The sequence below is a fragment of the Quercus lobata genome, chromosome 6, assembly GCF_001633185.2.
Source record: "Quercus lobata isolate SW786 chromosome 6, ValleyOak3.0 Primary Assembly, whole genome shotgun sequence".
Classification (NCBI taxonomy): Eukaryota; Viridiplantae; Streptophyta; class Magnoliopsida; order Fagales; family Fagaceae; genus Quercus; species Quercus lobata.
In genome coordinates, this window is record NC_044909.1 from 9,265,898 (window position 1) to 9,278,274 (window position 12,377).

Consider the following 12,377-nt stretch of genomic DNA (forward strand, 5'->3'; position numbering starts at 1 on the left):
TGGTTGCAAAATTCTTCAGTTCATCCATATGATGAAGATCAAGAGGATGCTTGGTCACAAAACCCTACGGTGCATATACACAACAACTTCTTCAAGAGAAAGAGATGAACTAGGGCAAGAACTTTATCTCCTATCACAATTTGCTTGAACAAAGTTTGCTGAAAACTTGTGCAACTTGTGAACACTTTGACGGCCCTTAAACTGATCCTTTTATATGTCTAGGGTTAGGAGAAAAGAAAGCCCAAAGACACATTCACGGATCCCAAGAAAATCATATTGGAATTCTGACAATCTTAAATCTCAACAAATAGTAGGTGGCGAGCAGTTGTCGAGCAGGTGTCGAGCACACCGAATGAAGAACAGCTTCCTTAAGCTCGATAGATGCAACTGTCGAGCCAGCTGTCGAGCTTTAATGATTTTGCATTCTGAACTTGTTTTCTTGAAAAGACTTGAAAACTTTAATACTTGATCTTGAAATAAGGTTTCTTGAAGTATTTAAAACATCCTAAATCTACCAAAATACAAGTAAAGTGCGTTTTGTCAAAGGATAAGCCAATTACATAAAATTATGACATATGTTCTTAACACATGAAACACATATGTCCTAACAATCTCCCCCTTTGGCGATCCATGACAAAACTACAACAAACAAATGAACATATGAGAGAAGTCATAAATCACTCAACTCATATTCACTTGTTGAATACAATAAAATCTATCCTAACACAAACTCTTGAAAAACTTTGCAAGAAGAGAGTTTATGGCAAGTAGACTTTGACGACCTGTATTTCTGATACACTTTAAACAAAACTCATCAAGATATCTTTGTGTGAAACAGAAATAATAGATTGCATACAAGTATAAGAAACATGTCTATAAAGGAAGAAAAGAAACAACACATGAAGGGGTAGGTGAAAGAAAAACATACATCAATATAAAGAAAGAGATAAGTACAATGTATGTCTATAAATGGTCACAAGACCTCATGTACAAGAGTAATATATCTAAAAAGAAAGAAAAGAAAAGATACATACTATTTTCACTACATCCCTCAAAAGTATTAACACTCCTCCTAACAAAATGGTCCTATACTAACTCTCCCCCTAAGATGGACTACTCTCATACCAAAACTACTTCCCCTTTTTGTCACGAATGACAAAGGGTAAGAGTGTTAAGTAGACATCTCATCAGTAGAGCTAGCATATCCATCAGCATCATCCGAAGCATCATCGTCATCACCATCATCATTATCCTCATCCTCTGAAGCAGAAGCCATGGGAGAAGGTGGTGAAGGAGTAGCCTCAAGAGCAAAACCACCTATGGACGCTTGTCATCGTGCAATACGACCGACACGAACGTTCACCTGATACAACTTCGTAGAGAGTGTATCGAGGCGAGCATCCATGCGCTGCAGCTGTGCCATGATATCTCCTAAAGACAGATCGCCCGAAGAAGAAGGAGGAGCCGATGTGGATGGAGCCGAACGGGATGGAGCAGAACGGGAGGAAGGAGCTGCTAAATCTGACTGTCGCAATTGAAGCTGGGCCTCGCTACGTTTAACGGTAGAGTAATCTATGGCACACATGACGGTAAAATGGTTGGAAGAGGGAAAAGGAATGGAAAAATGGCTTAGAATCCTCGTGATAGCGGAAGGAAAGATGAGCTTATCACAGGACGCCAAATCTAGATGAACATCTATAATAGACAAAATGAAATGAGAAGGAAAGTCTATGGTAAGATGCTCAAGAAGAGACAACAAAAATTGAGCACGAGGCTCTGTGATGGAGTTATAGTGAAAAAGAGGGTGCAAAACAAAATTCATCACCATGTTCATGAATCTAGGACCTTTAGCAAAAGGTTGACATGGTGTAAAAAGACGCTCACCCCAAGTAGTAGGGCGCTCACAGAAAGCAGACATGAGCTCATCCCTGGACACAGTCCTCAGATGCTCACAACTAGGATAGTCAGGAAACTCTATCCTAGGGACCCGAAGTACATCTGCAACCAACTGCGGTGTGATAGGAATGCGCGTACCTCAAGCGCAAGTGAAGAAAAGAGGTACTGACCGATCAATCCCCTGCATGTTGGAGTAAAACTCCTGGATAAGCACGAGAGGACAGGTGACTGGGACGTCACACAGTGACTCCCATCCCCTATTGTGAATGACAGAGGGAAGGTCGGTGTCTGCAAAATTCGTCAAGGTGACTTGGCGTTCCGAATGAATGCCTTATCTAGAAAAGTTCTTCGAAAATGCCTTAAAGGCATCATCATCATGGAACCGGATATGAGATAGGGTAGGATCAGACGAAGAAGAAGCACCGGAACGTAGAGGGTTCCGGGCTGGAGTGGATTTACGTTTAGGTGCCATAGAAACGACTAACGTAAACTAATAGAGAGGGAGAGAAAGAATGACAATCATAAAAGTCCCAAATAGTTTTAAATATATCAAATATATTGAAAAGAAGTACGTATGCATGAGAAATGCATGAACATGTGACATGCAAAGGAAATTGCATCATGGGCTCAGCCCAATCCAAACCTATCAGCACACAAACATATAATACACATCTAAATGCATGGCAATACCATTATAATGCTAATGTGATGCAATGTATGAGGTTTTAAACACATTTAAGTGAAAACACAACCCAAAATTTCAATGAAAGCTCATCAATTTTGAAAAACCCCAAAAATTTTCAAAAACCCCAAATCCTAGGTTTCAAAACATGAAATGCATGAATGAGAAAGGATTAGAAGCTTATCAAGTAAAGAAAAACTTGAAAAACCTTGTAAAATCCTTGAGAACCAAGATTGGAGTGAGATTGGAATGTTTTTAGGAGAGAAACAGAGAAGTATTGAGAGAGAGATCGATGGAAATGAAAACTGGATCGCGCAGAGGCCTTATATAGGAAAGCCAATAAATCTCGACAGATGCAGGTATCGAGCGATCTGTCAAGGAGGTGTTGAGGAAATGCTCGTCGACAGCTAAGGTGTTGAGGAGGTATCGAGGATCAACTCATCAGAATTAAGAGCAGAAGCTCGATTAATCCACCAGGTGTCTTAAAGCTATCGAGCATACAGACCCAATCTCAATCGATCCACCAGGTATCAAGGTGCAGGTGAGATTACGATAAGAAAAAGCTTTAGGAAGCTCGACAGATAGGCAGCTATCGAGGAGGTATTGAGGAGGTGTTGAGCCAGCTTTAAAAAAAATAGTTTTTCGAGATGTGAAAAACATAGACATGAATGCAATCCAACATGCAACTCAACGAATGATCCAATCAACATATTAAGCTTTCAAAATTATCTCTCAAATGAAAATTTAAGCACATGGATCTTCAAAAACACACACACACGCACTAAACAAGTCTAACCAATTTTATATTTCAAAAAACAAGTCAAGACAGTTTAGTGAACATACATTAATACATGTAAAACCTCGTGATGGCCAAATCACATTGTTACTTGCACATGTATCAAGAATAGCAAAGAATATTGTGTGTTGTGTGTGAAAAAAATATTGCAAGATTGCATAAGTGTATGCATGTTATGACGATTTGAGATGTGAGAAAATCTTTAACTCACACACAATCATAACTGCTTGATGGGGACTATCACCTTTGAGGTACATCCTATAACTCCCACATCTCCTAGAATACACGCTTGCAATCATATTTAAAGTATTTTTGATCTTTTTGCTTTTGATTTTTCTTTGCATATTTTTCTTTTAAACATATCATGCATGGGCTTATTAGAGAGAGAAAAGAATTACCTAATGATATTTGACATTCAAATTTTGCTATGCCTAAGCACACAAATGTCATTGACACTGCGCTTTTGCTATGCCGAAGCATACAAGTGTCATATTATGATTGGCAGGCAACAGTGGTGAGATGATTATTTATGCTTTTCTCTTAGGATTTTTTAGTTCTTCCTGTCAAAAAGAGTGATATGAGTGTTAAGTTTAAGAGACAACTTAATCATACTCATCACAAACACGAGCCACAAATCTCACTTGCTTAGTTGTGCATAGAGATGCTCATCTAAGTTACAAATGATACAAAGGTAGATGATACTTCTGGAAAAGGTCTTTTCAATGAAATTATAAATGCAATAAAAAATCTTGAACTTGATATTAATGATGTACGTGGACAAGGATATGATAATGGGTCTAATATGAAAGGGAAAAAACAAGGGGTACAAAAAAGAATTCTTGATATAAATCCTAAATCATTTTACACACCATGTGGTTGTCATAATCTCAACCTTGTCTTATGTGATATGGCTAATTCTTGTCCTAAAGCTATATCTTTTTTTGGAGTAGTACAATGTATATACACACTATTTTCTTCTTCTACAAAGCGATGGAAAATTTTACAAGATAATTTGACAGGTTTAACTCTTAAGCCATTGTCACAAACACGTTGGGAAAGTCGAATTGAAAGTGTGAAAGCAATAAAATTTCAAGTTCTGGAAATAAGAGATGCTTTGTTACAGTTGGCAAAAACAAGTGAAGATCCTAAAACAAAAAGTGAAGCTGATTGTTTAGCAACATATGAGATTGAAAGTTTTGAGTTTTTGCTAGCAATGACTATTTGTTATGACATATTATTTGCTGTTAACTCTGTTAGTAAAAATTTACAATCGAAAAACATGCATATTGATGTTGCTATAGATCAATTAAAAGGTCTCATGTCTTTTTAAAAAAAAAATAGAGAAGATGGATTTACATCTGCTATGAAAATTGCAACCAAAATGGAAATAGAGCCTCTATTTCGTGAAAAACATATAATTCGTAGGAAGAAACAGTTTGATGAGAATGTCAATGATGAGACAACACAATCCGCTAAAGAATATTTTAGAATTAATTATTTTTTATATATAGTAGATCAAGCTATTTCTTCAATTGAAAGTAGGTTTGAACAATTTCAAATATATGAAAATATTTTTGGTCTTTTATTTAATTTTGAAAAACTAAAATCACTAGATGAGGATAGTTTGAAAAAAAATTGTCTTAATCTTGAATGTTTTCTCACACATCAAAGTTTTAAAAGAAGTTTTGCAAATAAATGAAAACTCTCTAATTAATGTACTAAATTATATAAAGAGGCTAGAATTTTTTCCAAATGCATGTATTGCTGTCAGAATATTACTAACTATACCTATTACAGTTGCTTTCGCAGAAAGAAGTTTTTCAAAATTAAAATAAAAAAAAATCTTATTTAAGATCAACTATGTCACAAGAAAAATTAAGTGGATTAGCAATATTATCAATTGAGAAGGAAATGTTAGCGGAACTTGAATGCAAAAATTTAATTAGTAATTTTGCCTCTCAAAAAGCAAGAAAAATAAATTTTAATTGAAAAAAATATATGAATTTATAATTAGATATAATAAAAGGCCCTGTTTAAAGCTTTCGCCTAGGGGCCCCAAATTCATTGAGTTGGCCTTGCCCTACCCCTGTCATGCAGAGCACAGGCACTTGACCATGCTTAATTTGAAGCAGTTTTTCGAGTATTCATTGACCAATGGGGAGCGTCTTACAAACCAAAAATTGTCATAGAAAATTCTTAGTCCACCAACGGTACGAACATGCAAAGCAAACCTTCATACACGCAAAGCAATTATACAGAAGATGGACAATCTTTATCATAGACTAGCATTCGGTTTTGTTTGACGTTGGATCCAAGTTAGCGAGACCAATCTTTATGCTTAGACCAATGACGGTGTTGAATTGAGTGTTCTAATAATATTAATGTGTAATGGAGAAAATATTTTATGTAAAATTGCACACAAAATTATTATTGATAAAATTAAGGAGGAGATTGCGATGGAGGTTATTGTGGAAACCGAGCTACACAGTCTTCCTCAAAAGACTCTTTAGAGGAAGCATGAGGGGACTTGAAGATTCTAAAGTTACGAGAGAATTAAGGTTAAGGTTAAGTAGTCTTTAGAGCAAGCGTCCTAGGATTAAAGGCTGCTGTTGTGGAAGATGTTGCGTATGCTATCTGATAGGTATTTCAAAATTAAAAAAGTCCAGCTCAGCCATTGCCAACACTACAAAAAAATCGTCCTGTCCCAGCGTTTTTTTCCCGGCGTTTTTACAAACCGCCGTAATAGATAAGCCTATACCAGCGCTTTTTGTCGGCGCTTTACAAAGCGCTGCCATAGGAGGACTATAGCGGCGTTTTTCAAAAACGCTGGTATAGGAAGCCCAAAAGCGCTGGGATAGGGTTACTGATTTCCATTATGGAGAATGAGAAAGACCTGTCCCAGCGCTTTTAAAAGCGCTAGGACAGCTCATTCTCCATACGGAAATGGAGAGACCTGTCCCAGCGCTTATAAAAGCGCTGGGACAGGTCTTTCTCATATCCTATAAGAATGACCTGTCCCAGCGCTTTTAAAAGCGCTGGGACAGGTCTCTCCATTTCCGTATGGAGAATGAGCTGTCCCAGCGCTTTTAAAAGCGCTGGGATAGGTCTTTCTCATTCCCTTATAAGATTGAGCTGTCCCAGCGCTTTTAAAAGCGCTGGGACAGGTCTCTCCATTTTCGTACGGAGAATGAGCTGTCCCAGTGCTTTTAAAAGCGCTGGGACAGGGCTCTCCGTTCCCTTATGAAAAGAGGCCTGTCCCAGCGCTTTTAAAAACGCTGGGACAGGCCTCTCCAAAACGCTGGGACAGGTCCCTCGTACCACTTAAAAATTTTCAGACTTCCCACTTATTTTTTTCACCTTCCCACCACAACTTTGGCCTCTCGTTTTTGGTCTCCCTCTTCTTTGCTTCAGATGTTTTCCTCTCACCACATTTTCTCTCCCTCTTCCTCTCCCTCTCTCTCTTCCTTAACCCATTTCCCCTCCTCCTCTCTTCTTCTTTACTCAAAACCCACCATTTTTTTTCCAAAATTTCAAACACAAAAATATTACCCAAAACCACAAACCCTACCCAAAGCAAGGTAAGTCTCTCTAGCTCTCATTTCTATTTTGTAGCAATATTTGTATATATATATTTTTGTTAAATTTCTGGTTTTTTATTTTTGATTTTGGTTGAAGTTTGGTTTGGGTTATGTGTATATTTTTGTGTAACTGTTGGTTGATTGTATGGGTTTTAATTTTGGTTTTGGTTAAAGTTTAGTTCATTTTGTGGCTTTTCATTTTTGATTTTGGTTAAAGTTTGCTTTATTTTGGAGGAAATGTAGGTGGCAGTAGTGCTAACAAAAATTTTCTCTAAGGTTTACATCAGAAATCGTTAATCTGCCTCTGTACAAAGCAAGGTAAGTCTCTCTAGCTCTCATTTCTATTTTGTAGCAATATTTGTATATATATTTGTTGTTAAATTTCTGGTTTTTTATTTTTGATTTTGGTTGAAGTTTGGTTTGGGTTATGTGTATATTTTTGTGTAACTGTTGGTTGATTGTATGGGTTTTAATTTTGGTTTTGGTTAAAGTTTAGTTCATTTTGTGGCTTTTTATTTTTGATTTTGGTTAAAGTTTGCTTTATTTTGGAGGAACTGTAGGTGGCAGTAGTGCTAACAAAAATTTTCTCTAAGGTTTACATTAGAAATCGTTAATCTACCTCTGTACAAAGCAAGGTAAGTCTCTCTAGCTCTCATTTCTATTTTGTAGCAATATTTGTATATATATTTGTTGTTAAATTTCTGGTTTTTTATTTTTGATTTTGGTTGAAGTTTGGTTTGGATTATGTGTATATTTTTGTGTAACTATTGGTTGATTGTGTGGGTTTTAGTTTTGGTTTTGGTTAAAGTTTAGTTCATTTTGTGGCTTTTTATTTTTTATTTTGGTTAAAGTTTGCTCTATTTTGGAGGAACTGTAGGTGGCAGTAGTGCTAACAAAAATTTTCTCTAAGGTTTACATCAAAAATCGTTAATCTGCCTCTGTACATTTTTTTTTTTTTTTAATTTCGATTCTCTGATATAAGGAAATTGGTATAACTTAAAATATTTCATCTATCTGATTATTACACTTAAAATCATTACCCTGTTGCTTGAAATCGTGTAGTTGGTAGTCATTTTCCCTTGCAAATATTGTCTTGATGGTGGCTTTGGTTGCTTGGCTCTACCTTGCAGATCTATTTGAGCCTTGTTTAGGGGCATTATGAGGCAATATGACAGCTGCAAATGCACTGGTGGAAACATATTATCTCTATTTAACTTATTATCCTCATTGTTTGTTAACCATCCTTTGTGTGATTATTGTTATTAATCCTCGAAAAACATATTTAATCTGGACTGGTTGATACTATGTTATAAGACTGCTATGTTAATCATTAGGAGATAGATTGTTGCATAATTTTCTGCAAATAATTTTAATTTTGAGATTGCTTTATACTGAAACACAGGGCAGGCTTTTATTTCTTACTTGGCAACTGTAGTTTATATTTGCTATGTTGTATTGTAGGCTATTTCTGTGGCTGAAAGAGTTGCTGATGAGTGTTGTGAACCTTCACCAGGTTAGGATGGTTCTTTGGTTGGTTATCAAGTCCGTCTTGATAGTGCAAGGTGTTTATATGCCTGCTCCACTAATTGTTTTTTAATGGTGCTTATAATATCAGAGGCATCATCTTATATTGCTTTGACTGCATTTTATTGTTATTTTCTCAATATTCTATAGTTTGACACAATCCATTTCACTTATCTTAAATCTTTTTCAAAGACATACAGTTTTGGAGTTCAGTTGTAATTTCAAATCCTGCCTTATGTGTCTTTCTTTTTGGGTTTTTCTTTTGTTAGTAATCTGATGTTGACGTGTTAGGTTGAGATGTTCTTTATAGTATATAGAATCAAGTGTTTGATGTTTTGTTTGGTGTGGGTATATAAACTAGCAGAGAGAGTTACTGATCACCATCAGTATACTTAGGACTAAACTGAAGTAGTAATCATGTTAGCAGTGCCAATTAAAATGTACCTTTCACGTTATATATATATATATATATATATATGTCAACTGTATCACTTATATTTGCTTTAATTTTGTGATCTCAGGAGTGAAAAAACAAAGCTTCTTTTTTGTACCACGGGCATTCTTCTTAGAAAATTTGCCGTATGCCCTTCTGTCTGATTGGGTGATATTACTGAATCTATTGTAATCTCTTTGGTACTCATGCTGATTTTTGATTTCATATCAGATCTAAATTTTGATTGTCAAGTTGTTACCTATCCAAAAAAAATAAAATTATTGTTATGTTGTGGTGGTGGTTGTTTTGGTTCTAGTACTATAATTTTTCATGTCTATAAATTGTGTAGATGCTTGAAATGCTTTACTTCACGAACTCTTACCGATCTATTAATGGCAACCTAGCTATTTTAAATTATCATTCTTTTTTCTGACGTATTTCTCTCTCTCTCTTCCCCCCCCCCCCAATTTTAGTGGATAAATCACAAGTCACTAATCTTTCTCTTTGTCATTCGCTTTTCTTGCTGCAGCCTTAAAAATCTAGTATGCTTAAGGGGTATTAAATATCATTCAAAGTGGAGTGAACATAACATTTATTTAAGATACTTCTTTGATTAAGATAAAAAGAAAAGCATATACTTGAAATGCCACTCCACTTTTTTTTTTTAATGATTAAATGTCATTTAGAATATACTATTTTCTTTCATTTTAATTAAAGGATTATCCTAAATTAATTAATTGGTATAAGACTTAGTTTAGTTAAGTTGGTTGTGTTTCATACATTACCTTTAATGATACATAATAATTATTTCACCAAATTGTTTCAGATTAATGAATTTCTTGTGATTACAGCCATTATTAGTATAGTTTAAAGCAGTCTTTAGAAGTGACTGCAGTCACTTCTAAAGACTATAGAAAAGTGGTCTATCATATTGAGAAATAAATAGGCAACAAATATCAATAAATCTTAGAGCAAATTACATTTTAAACCCTATACTTCAGAGGTGGTTCAAATTAAGGGGTGAAATTTTTTAGCATGTGTGTTTGTGTGTTGTGGCCTTATCTTGTCTTTTGGATTCATAATGAGCTGTTGAGGGTTCAGGCTAAAGCTTCCCTTTCCCACAATGATTTAAATTTTGTTTTTATGTTTTTTAATTTGTTAAAATTGATATGCTATTCTCTTAAGATATAGATAAAGATTTAGAAAGAGAACTTGTAACCTACTGGTTGTTGAATAGAATAAATCATGACAGTATGAGTATCAGATTACTAGCTAGTTCTTATTGACAATTTATTTTTACCTCTAATACATACATATATTTGATTAACTCTGCAGACTGACATTACAGCCATAGATAAAACAGTAACGGTTGTGTTGGATATTGAGAGTCTTGCACAATCCTCAGATAGAGGTTCGGGGAGCCCAAAAGTGACTGTGAGTAGCAAATCCCCTACATTGAAATCTTCACTACTCAACTTGCATGAACTATAATTCAACAACTACTCTCTCACCTCTATTGTTTTAATCACATACCTTGTGCTTTAAGATTGGTTAAATTATTTAACCAAAAAGAAGAAGATTGGTTTAATTACAAACCTTTTTTTTTAATCCATATGCTATTAACAATAATTAATAGAGGTGTGTCACATAAATGCCATGTGACTTATAAAAGTTATAAACCAATAATGGCCAGCATAATACGTCTTGAATAAAGTTTAGCACTCTTGTACTATCATCATTGTGTTATTTTAGTTTAATTTTTTTTTATAATGACAATACTTGATCCATTATATTTTCCAATTAGGAATTGCTGAAGCTTATAGTTTAAATTATTTAGAATTTATGAATGAACGCTTATACTATATGTGTTCAAAATTTCAAATTACTATATGTGTTCAAAATTTTAAATTAACTATCTCTTGAAGAATATTATTGGACTTCTTCTATTTCTATGATATTATTGGAATTATATTCACTTAAGTATTTAAAATCATTTGAACTAAACAAAACATTAAACTTTTTACTACTAAACCTAGGACTCTTTAGTCTTTGCTTATAAGTTAGACACAGAAGTCTCATATAATGGTTTTTGTGTTATGAAATTGTATGATAAATTTCCCTTCTTCCATCACAAAAATTTGGAAAGCTTGAACTACAATTTAATTAAGGTGAAAATACATAAGTGAGTTTATGTTTATCCACATTTGTTTTTAGGATTCCCTATGAGTTTGGATTATTGGAATGACATGTGTTCATCTTAGCATCAATTATTTGATAATTATGAATTTGTGTGTTTGAAGTTCTATTAATTGTGTGTGACATATAGAAACTTTACCCTAGGTTGGGTAGGTTTTTTAATAAATTACAATTTATTTCTCTCTATTTCTTAAAATTAGTGATTTGCTTTTATTTCTCTATTGAAATTATAGAGATTATTGGTGTTTGCTTTGTTTTGCACGTTTTGTTTCATGCCCAAAACCATGTTGTGCCTTATGGAATGTTGGAAAGGGGTGGGTTGGAAAAGGAAAGGGTAGCTTTGTTGCACAATTGTCCCACTGTGTTTGATGTGGTGCATTTGGAATGAGGGAAGTACACATGAAGTGATTTGAAGAGATGTTTAAAAATTTTAGGGGATATTGGATACTATATGTTTAAATATGCTACCATTATTTAGGTTTGAATGCATGTAGTGGAAGCATGAGAACTAAGTTTATATTGAAAGTAAGCTCATTAATACATAAAATGATCTTGCGCATTACGCAGGTTAAAAGCTAGTTGGATTAATTTACGTCATTTAAGTTATCATAGTAGTGAGCAATGGTCATTTCTCTTTTGCAGGAGTGGCAGCTTGTTTGAAGTTTACATTCTTCTTTCCATGGGCAAACACTGGGATTGCTAAAGGGTGAGTAAGATCTACTTCTTAATTCCCTTAAATTGTAAAATAATGTGGTGGGTTGTTGTTTAGGAGCAAGCAGGTGGCTTGCATGGAGAGAAAAGGTGGAATATATTGGGAGTGTTGTTTGTTTTGTGAATGTTAACATATTGTTGTCAATTTCTTGTATTTTGTCTAAGTAAATACATATAGTATGCTGTGGTGGGTGGTTGTTGGAGAGACAAGGTGGAGTATTTTCTATTAGGAGTATTGTTTGTTTTGTGACTTATATTTTTGAAACTCAATGTGCAATGGTGAAATTGTAGTGTAGGTGCGCCTCATAACATCCTAGACACTTGGGATGTTTCATTTTGTGTATATATAACATTCTAGACATTTGGGATGTAATTATAGATATGGTGTAATTAAATATATTTAGTTTCTTGGTTTAATGTGTTATTGTATTTGCTATTGGAAAATATGAATTGTAGTTCATTACCGTTGCTATAAAATAGGTATTGGAAAATATGTATTGTAGGTACATTACAGGTGCTCAAAAAATATAAAATTAAAAAAAAAAAAAAAAAGACCTATCC

At 34.5% G+C, this 12,377-nt stretch overlaps 1 long non-coding RNA gene across 1 annotated transcript; it reads left to right on the forward strand.

Annotated features, from left to right (window-relative positions):
- The first annotated feature begins 7,737 nt into the window (after positions 1-7,737).
- On the forward strand, positions 7,738-11,917 carry LOC115993573. Its single transcript, XR_004093027.1, has 3 exons — positions 7,738-8,465; positions 10,298-10,343; positions 11,748-11,917. It is a non-coding gene; the product is annotated as an uncharacterized LOC115993573 (long non-coding RNA).
- Positions 11,918-12,377: the final 460 nt, after the last annotated feature.